This window comes from Lampetra fluviatilis, chromosome 40 (genome assembly GCF_964198595.1).
Source record: "Lampetra fluviatilis chromosome 40, kcLamFluv1.1, whole genome shotgun sequence".
Classification (NCBI taxonomy): Eukaryota; Metazoa; Chordata; class Hyperoartia; order Petromyzontiformes; family Petromyzontidae; genus Lampetra; species Lampetra fluviatilis.
In genome coordinates this window covers 6,533,830-6,539,769 of record NC_136314.1, presented here as the reverse complement: position 1 = coordinate 6,539,769, position 5,940 = coordinate 6,533,830, and the positions used below count along the sequence as shown (strand labels likewise).

The 5,940-nt window shown below is 47.5% G+C and overlaps 1 long non-coding RNA gene across 1 annotated transcript; it reads left to right on the top strand.

The window, feature by feature from the left end:
• The first annotated feature begins 483 nt into the window (after positions 1-483).
• On the top strand, positions 484-5,282 carry LOC144946289 (uncharacterized). The gene is made up of 3 exons (XR_013639798.1): positions 484-510; positions 1,962-2,020; positions 5,027-5,282. It is a non-coding gene; the product is annotated as an uncharacterized LOC144946289 (long non-coding RNA).
• The last annotated feature ends 658 nt before the right edge of the window (positions 5,283-5,940 follow it).

Below are 5,940 nucleotides of genomic sequence, written 5' to 3'. Positions count from 1 at the left end.
GACGCTTATCACTTGCGTTACAGGAATACACGTAAGAAGTGAAATTGTCAATGTGTAAACGTGTGTGTGAACGGTCACGTGTCTACGAGTGGTGGCGCAGTGATTAGCACACCGTGCTCTGAACGCCCGGAGACGATATTGCCTCGTCGCCGGTCCTTGGCCTTCCCTAGGTCAACTCAGCCTTGACCGAGGAGCTTATTGTGGTGTGTAAACATCAGCACTGATGATGCTGGTTGTAATTACTGGCGAAACGTCGTACTGGAATTGTAAATGTTGTGGGTTTACTCGCCAACCCACCGGTGTGCTGTACCAGTAACGAATTGTCACGTTTTGTTTATGTGACAAACCCTATACCAATTGGGTGTGTCGGGTGGTGGTGGGTTTAACGACACATATATATATATAATCCCCAAAAAACTATGGATGTGTATTTGGAGTTTGTGTATGTTTTTTTTTCTCCAGGTTCTCCGGGTTTCCCCTCCACGTTAAGAGACACACATTGAGATTATTGTGAGTATTTTTTGCTGCTATTAATGTCCGCGTGATAAGAAGGCACATTGTTGAGCTATCATTGGTGGCCAGGTCGCTTCTGAAAAATACGTTCATACCGCAGTGGGGTTCACCAGGCAAGTAAACAATAATGTAGTTGTATTTGTATATTTTTGTAAGTGACTTTTTTTTATTACCTTTCCGATACTCTGCGCTCCTATTGTGTTTTCATATCGTTTGTTGTTGGGCCATTCTTACCCCGTGCCCCTACTGGACATCTGTGTTAAAGAGCTTCATAGCTCATCGGATTTCTCCAGTATAAATATTCTTATTCATCGGTTAGGGATAGGAGTTAATTTGGTTAGGGATCATGCTCGTAGCTGGTTGGCTCGCTGGGCTACTTGTTAGGGTCAGGGTTACGGCCAATGCTAATAGTCGGCTGGCATTTTAGTGGAGTTGGGAATACCCACACCTGCATTCATAGAGGAGTTGCACAAAGGTTGATAGGGCTGAACGGAGAATCATGCCTCTCAAGAATGAACCTTCGTCTGGAATTCTGTGCCATACTGTAGTTTCTCTGCAATGGGCCACTCTTGGCTCTGTGTGCCTCGCTGCGGCTGCTGCTGCTGCTGCTTCTTGCTGCAATTCGCCGCTTTTCACAAGCGACAGTGAAAGTGTCAGGAACGAAGTTGAAGGTGCAGCCCCCGGCACGTGCCGGCTCACGCCACCGCCGTGCTCAACTCAGAAGCGTATCACTCAGCGGTTTTCTTCGGCTGGAAATGCGATTTCTCCCCCAACAAATTGTTGCAAATCCAGTTGCCAAATCCACCCTTTGGCGTGCGCGCGCGAGCAGGTGCATGTATGGGGAGCGGTGGTGCAACGGTTACGAAGCCTGGCCACCCGAGTTTGACTCCCCCGCTCACGGCCAACATCGGTGACGATTTTCTCAACCGGTCCTGGGTCTCCCCTAGGTCGACGTAGACCTCAAATGAGTACCGGAGAGACAAAGGCGTTCCGGCCGTGGTGCTGGCCACCCACCCCTCGTGTGCCGTGCCGGCCCTTATAGGTGCTGCTTGCTAACGGCACTTGCCCCAACAGTCTGTTGAGGCCACACGGGGGATCGTTGTCTTTGTAGGCGCGTGCGTGGTTCGAATAAACATGAGCACAGAAGAGAGTCTGAGACCGCGCGCGCAGAGAAATCCTCTTCAGCTGTTACCAGATCCGTGGCCAAGCCGCGCAAGATAGCCTGTGAAGCATTCAACAGCTCTCTCTCTCTCTCGACACATCTCTCTGGTATCCAAGACAAATCGCATCACGTTGTGTTTTTAAGATTGGTGGGGAGTGGGGAGGTGTGTGTGTGGGGGGGGGGGGATTTCTATCGCGAGTAAATTAAAAGTAAAAATAAAATATTAAAGCAGATAACGCATGTCTAGAATCGTATTGAGATGATGCCTCGTATTTTGTCTCTGCAGACGGAGGGGGCGGTGATGAGCTCTGGCGGCTGGGCGGGCGTGACTCCAGACGTGATTATGTAACCGGCTGTTATTTAAACTTGATTTGGAGCTTCCGTGGCTGTTGTTTGAAGATAGGGAGACAGGATGTCGGTCCCGCCAATGGGCGATGCCAAACGTGTGCGCCGCGGTCGATCGGAGAGAGAGAGAAACACAAATCTAGTATACTTAGAAATGTAATGTAATACAACAGAGAGTCGGATAACATAACAGTCAACACCCTACCTGGTTGATTACGTTCTTCCTGAGAATGCTAATTTATTATTTTCTCTTTATACGTGACTTTACCGAAAGAACCAAAGAGTAATTCCTGCAGTCACGAAAGCTCCAAATTAAGTATGGGAGAGAGAGAGAGTGTGACACGCGTGGTGGGGTAGAGTGTGGGTAACGCCTCCACCTCTTTGCGAGAGGGCTTGATCACCGTGGCTAGAGTTGGAAGCCGGGGGGCAGCGATGATTGGTAGATCACCACGCAGATGGTTGTGAATCTCCCTTTCCGTAGGCGTTGACGTGCCCGTACCCTGGCTCGCCAGGAGAAGGCGGTACAGCAAGCGGACTAATCGTCGGCTGTTTCCATCTGTACGGGGGATAGAGCAACGTTGCCCCCATCGTGCAAGGCGTGCAACCCCCTTCCGCCCTCATTCCCTCCGTCCCTCCCTCCTCCGCGTTGATTGGCTCAAAGTATCTGAACTCTTTCCCATTCTGATGACATACGTCATCAGTTTTACTCACAATTATTTTCCAACGGACGTTACGTGAATCGGAAGTAGAAGGCCACGCGGGAGGGCGTGTGGTGGCTCAGTTTGGCCCCAGCTATCATAGAGTGTGGCGGTCGTGTCGCTACAGTTCGCCGCGGTGAGTACAATGTCTTCAAAAACAAGGGCGGCCACATCTCTTGAAATAAAATTGATGCCGAGCCACCTGCACGTTCCGAGATTCAGCGGTGAAGGTGACACCCACCCAGGGGACACCCACCCACCCTGCAACTTGCAGACGTCTCGGACGGGGGAATGGGTTAAACTTAAAACCCAATGCAGGGCCCTCCTGAAACAAAACACATTCCTGCGGAGGGAGCTGGTAGGAACGTTGGGTTGATCGGTCAATGGCCAGGGTCAACGGCGGCGTGGTGTATTCCGCAAATATGCCCGACTGTGAGGGCGGGCACAAGCCGGCGTGAGTAGGTTAAACGTTGAGTTTTATAAGGGCACCACGGGGTGACCAGCCCCTCCCCACCATCCCCTCTCCACCCAGCTCCACCCCTCCCATTTTTGGATGCACGACGGACGGACACAATAATCCCCTGTGGGCTGGTGTAACCAGGAGTTGCCTACCAGTAAGATTCCTACAACTCGGCGCGTCTCTCCTGGGTAAACATTAAATAAACGAATAGCCATCCTCGACGGAGAGCACGGATCGCCAACCTTTCCAGCAAGAAGGAGATTAAAAAGTGGAAGCAGAAGTTCAAGTTCAAGTTCATGTATTAGGTGTAGCCCTGTGAGCCATTCGGCTCTTGAATCGGGTGCAACCGCAACAAACAAACAATAAAAAACATGAACAAAAAACATCTTAAAGTGAATATGTGACTGAGTGCAAACAGAAAATCCAAGAAAAGACAGTACAATATTGCAGAAAAAGCACCGTCCACAAAAATGTGCAAAAATCCCAGTGGGATGCAAGTCAAACAACAACTTAGATTAAGGCCATCAGTCTAACTCTGTACTACAACAAACAAACATGGCCAAACCAAAAAACGTATCGAAAATCACCAAAATAAAGCCATAAAAGCAATGAAACAGTGCAGGTCATAGGGACTGTGACCGAATTTTCACAATAAACGACGAAAACAACATGTACTACCAAACTCTGCAGCCATAGCTGGCTGCATGAGTCGCTCCACAATAGTAGGAGCATCAGTCGGAGAATCAACATTTTTCAATGCACCTTTTAGATCAGCACACTGAAGAAGAGGAAGCAGAGACATTCTCTGTTAGTTTTTGTCTTTGACCAAAATAGTTGGAGAACCGCATCACACGCTGAGTCACGTTTACACAAACAATGCAGGTACACAGCAGATGACAACAACAACAACAACACATTCTGACTTTAATCAACACAAGCAGGTGATGGAATAAACGGCGTCTATTTAAATTTCGATTTAAAGCTTTCGTGACTGCAGGGATTCATCTTCTTGGTTCTTTCGGTAAAGTCACGTAGAAGGGAAGTAATAAAATTATAAAAATAAAATATAATAAAATAATTATCACGACGTTTCGGCCACAACGCAAGCAGCCGTGCTCAGGTGTTACCCCCCCGCCCCCAGTTCATCTTTAACAATCCAGTTTGTGACTGTTGTACATTTTGTGGTCACCAAGACATTCCACAGTGAACCCATTCCCTGCCGTATCTAATCCTTACGTTAAATTACTTTTGATGGTAAAGTTTCATATATATTTATATATTTTTTAACGACTGCCCGCGAAAGGAGGGGTGGGGGGAGCAGTGGGCAAACCAAAGAGCCGCTGCGTTGAGCTATTATTTGGGAAAGCAAGGTCACTTCTGAAAAAATTAACCCGTAAACAATTGGTAATTAAATATTAAAAACAAATTTCCTAAACAATGTAAAATTTTGGAATTTTTTTTTCACGAAAATGCATTGTCACGCACAACGAGTCTGTGTGGAAAATGTCAGCTCGATTGGATCACGGGAAGTGGGTTAAAAAATGACCGAAAAATTTGCATGGTCCTAAGCAAGCAAGCAAACTTAATATAAAGGATTTAAAAAGAGGTACGATGGTCAGTGGACTTTACTTTGTGAAATAAAAAAAGATTGTTTACTAGTTTCGTTTTTTCAGATATGATGTCAGCCGTGACCAGGTGTAGAACTCACACTGCATGGCTTCTCGCGTTTTGCGCTAACCCCAGTACTGCCCCAGCTCCCTCCCGCACGCCCCCCCCCCCCAAAAGCAATTCTGTATATATAAGATAAATTATACAATAATATAATCGAAGGAATTTTCCCTCGTGCAGCGGTTCCCGATCTGCGGCCCGTGGACATCGCCGAGACTGGAGCACTTGCCCAGCCTGGAGCCCTCACGGAGATGGAGCTCCTCAGGGGCTATCACCGGCCCTCTCTGTCCACCGCGGGGCGCTCCGTGTCGAGATCGACGCCGTGGCACCGAACACGACACTCCGCTTCGGAGTCTGCCGTGGCCGCCTGATCATTTTGGGAAAAGCTCGCCCGCTATGAATTGTCGCGTGCTTGATAATTGTTTTTTTTTTACCCTTCTATCTGGCAACAAAACTGACACCTTTTTTTACAAGGAGTCATGTTTGCATAGACCACAATACCTGCAGTCATAATGCAAACAAAACACACAACTCTGGTAATGTATGCACTGTCCTTTAAGTTGATTGGTCCAAACCCGAGACAGCTTTCCTTAGAGCCTAGTCTCACATGGTGTTGGACCAGATGACGCCAAAAGGCGCACAACTTAAAGACAATGCACCATCAGAGTATGAGAGCTCGGGGTAAGAATTTACACCTTTGGAACCTCATTTGCCAGTAAAAAAATCTAATAATTGTTTTTTTACATTTCTATCTGGCAACATAACTGACACCTTTTTTACAAGGAGTCATGTTTGTAAAAAAGGTATCAGTTTTGTTGCCAGATAGAAGGGCAAAAAAACAATGATCATATTTTTTACTGGCAAATGAGGTTCCAATGGTGTCGCGTGCTTGTTTGGCGAGGAGGGGGCGGGGCTGAGGGGGGTAATGATGATGAGTAGTGTCCGTGTCTGACTTCTTCTTCTTCTTCAAACAGAAGTACGGCGGTTGTCAGAGAGGAAAAGTAGTCGCCCGTTTGTTTGAGTTACGTTCAGAGGTACACCCATTTCTAACAGACCGTCCATCCGTTGGGATTCACGAGCCATCTTCGTCGTTA